Source organism: Psammomys obesus, unplaced genomic scaffold, assembly GCF_907164565.1.
Source record: "Psammomys obesus unplaced genomic scaffold, mPsaObe1.curated_primary_1811, whole genome shotgun sequence".
Lineage (NCBI taxonomy): Eukaryota > Metazoa > Chordata > Mammalia > Rodentia > Muridae > Psammomys > Psammomys obesus.
Genome location: NW_026596225.1, coordinates 20430 through 23749, shown reverse-complemented (window position 1 = coordinate 23749; position 3320 = coordinate 20430). Strand labels below are relative to the sequence as shown.

Genomic DNA, 3320 nt, shown 5'->3' with positions numbered 1-3320 from the left:
TCAGGTCTCTGCACTCTAGGTAAAGACCACTGGAGCTGAGGAACCCAATGTTGGTGATTGACAGAGATCCCCTCTGCCTGCTCCAGGTCAGCTACCACCTGGTGTAGGGAGTCTTGCTGATGGCCAACCCACTCCCCATACCTGTGATCCCCAACTTCCTCCTCCACATTCCCATGGTGACCAAGATCCAGGAGATTTCTTCAACCTAAGTGCCTCATTGGATGGCTCTTTGGAAGATGGGACAGATGCCTTACTTACCTAAGCCTTCTGCTTCTTTACGTATCATAGAAGGGCCTTTAGACATGTTATGTTACACATTTTAAACTATCTTAATAAAACACCAACATTTTTTCTATGTCCTTCTGCTTTTGGAGAAAGACAGCACTTCAGGGGCTTGAGGTTATCTGTTGGCTGGTTTCAGCTGCCCTGAGAACTAACTCTGCCACTTTGGAATGGTTCCAAACCCTTTCTTTAGTTACTTCCTTAAATAAGTTTATCTGAGGAGATCTGGGGTATATTCCTTCTCCTTTGTAGAATGTCATTTCATAGCAAAGACCCCACAGAGGAACTGAGGACCTCAGTCATTGTGACTGTTGACCCTTGAGCAACTTGGGGCTAGAGTTTTTGCTGCTGTTGTTTTGGTTTCTTGAGACAGGATTTCTCTGTGTAGCCTTGATTGTTCAGGAACTCACTCTGTAAACCAGACTGGCCTTGAAGTCATAGAAATCTGCTCTTGAGTGCTGGGATTAAAGGCACCACCCCCTCAAGGATTAGGGTTTATTTTAGTTTTTAATTACTCAGGGATTTTATTAGAGCTAGAGATATAGCTTGATGATAGAGAGTTTTGCTGGCAGCAAAACTAACCGAGCTAGGCATTTGCTGTTTGTTATCCAATATATTTTGACACTGGGGAAAGAGTCAAATGCAGTTCCCTCAAGATAGTACAAATGCCAGCTTTCCTGCTAACATGCTGTGCTGGGGTGGTTTTGCGAAGATTAAAGGTAGAGCATCATAGGTATCTTTTCATAGGTTCTCTTGGGCCATGCCTTTCTCATGGAAGTGGTAGTGGGTTTTCTGATGGAAAAGATAACAATTTTTCTCTACTCTTTCATTTGTAAAGCAATGAAGCAATCATAGTGACCTCCAACACTAGCAGGTATTCTGTCCTGAGAAAGAAGAGGAAGAATGGGAGAAAGCTGCCCTCAGGTTGGGTAGATTCTTCCAAACATTTTCATTAGTGTCAAAGTCAGAATATTTCACTAACTTGGGGTATTAAAGCAGAGCAAAAATGTTTGACCCTACAGAACCCATCCCTGGCATCTAATAGATGAGCCTTATTCTAACACATCAGGTCAATACACTCCTGTAAGCTCTCTCCTCCATAACACTGTGTGTTTGTCAAGGTCAGCAGTTTGTTTCCCTGTAGAAACAGCTCTGATCCCATTCATCCAGCTCAAAGCGGCCTTCCTTAGGTGGCAATATAGTTGTTTGCCAGGAGTTGGCACTGGAAACATCTGCCACCAGTATCAGTGGTTTCTCCTTCCACGGTGGCTAGTAGGGAGTCTTTCTTTGCCAGCTGCATTTCCGTGGCAGCAACCTTAGACCCACAGTTTCTTGGTTACTGCACCACCTTTTCTCCTCCTCCTCCTCCTCCTCCTCCTCCTCCTCCTTCTCCTCCTCCTCCTCCTCCTCTTCTTTTTTTTTTTGTGAGATTATTTGTGTTTTTGTTTTGCATATTGAGTTTCACTTGGATCTGTATTCTTTTTGGCATATTTTCCTGCCACAATTTTGTTTCAGTTTCATGTTCTGAGTTAATCACATTCTGCTTCTTTACCGACTTTGTGGTGTTTGCAAACCACTCAATTTCAGAGCAGCTAGCTTGCTGCCAACACAGTCTGGAAGAATAAATGCTGGGTGTGCGGAGAAGTGCAAGAAGGCGTTGCCTCGTCTATGGATGGGTCTGTTGCTCTCCTGCTTCTACAGGGGCTGAAGCCATGGAGCAGACGGTCCACCTGAGTGTGAAGCAGTGAGGGGGCCCCTGGCCCCTCTGGTCCTGAGCTGAGGTCTCTGGCAAACCGGGTGTCATCTCCACCAATTGGAGGCGGCAGGCCGGTGGTGCTTCACAAGGCACCTGGATTCAGACATCTTGACATCCTGCTGTTGTCACTAGGTGGTCATGCTCTGGACTGAAGGGGCTGCTCCAGAGAGAGTGTCTGCAGGGTTCACCTCTACTGTGGGAATCTCTTTCCTGGGGGACAGAAGACAGGCGTCCAGCCCAGCTTGCTCAACACTGCTCAGTTCTGCACGGAAGCCAACTGTGGCAACCAGCAAAACTCAGAAACAAGCTGAAATCTTAGAAGTCTCAGCTGTCAAACGAGGAAAGATGTTTCCCAAATCAGTTCTTTCTGTGCCTACTTACTACCTAGGACACATGATCATCCCAGTCTTCATGGAATGGGGGCTGGGCTATGGCAGTATAGTGAGCCTACTTCTCAAGGCAGAGGTACTGCAAGCCCCACCCACACCCAGACACCAGTGTGTCCGTGGATGGATTAAGCTGATCCTTCTGCATTATACCCATACCGAATATTCATAATTTTCCTGAAAGGTGTGGGTACTAAGCTAGGACCTCTAAAACCAAACTTATGAAAACTCCACAAAAAATATGTAAAAGGCTTGAATACCACAAAAGTTTTAGCATACATAAGAACAAATCAAAACCTGCTGGCTTCAGCACAGATATACTATAATTGAAAAGATACAGAGAAGACAGCGTCACCCCTGGGAAAGGATGACATGCAGACTTAGGTAGCATTCCAAATTTTTATTTAAGCATTATCTGTCTACAAGTCCAGCCCTACAGAAGGTACTAGAAGGAAAACTTCAACCTGCAGAGATTAACCACACTTAAGAAAACACAGAATAAATAATCCCAGACTTGAAAATCAAAAGATGGACACTCAACAACAAAATAACAGGAATCAACAAACACTGCTCACTGATGATTGTCAGCATCAATGGTATCAATTCCCCAATTAAAAGACACTTAATGGATTAAAAAACAAGATCCTTAATGTGAAAGATAGCGATCACCTCAGGTAAGAGGATGAAAAAAGATATTCTAAGCAAATAGACCTAAGAAGCATACTGGTGTAGCCATTTTAATATCTGACAAAATAAATATGGGCTAGAAAAATATCATCCTGAGTGAGGTAACCCAGACCCAGAAAGACAAATATGGTATGTATTCCCTTAAATGTGGATATTAGCTGTTAAATCAATGATAATCAAGCTACACTGAACCACAGAGGTTAGGTATA

General features: G+C 43.9%; 1 non-coding gene across 1 annotated transcript; it reads left to right on the top strand.

Annotated features, from left to right (window-relative positions):
- Positions 1 to 2724: 2724 nt before the first annotated feature.
- LOC129668098 (U6 spliceosomal RNA) lies at positions 2725 to 2826 on the top strand. Its single transcript, XR_008718866.1, has one exon. It is a non-coding gene; the product is annotated as a U6 spliceosomal RNA (small nuclear RNA).
- The last annotated feature ends 494 nt before the right edge of the window (positions 2827 to 3320 follow it).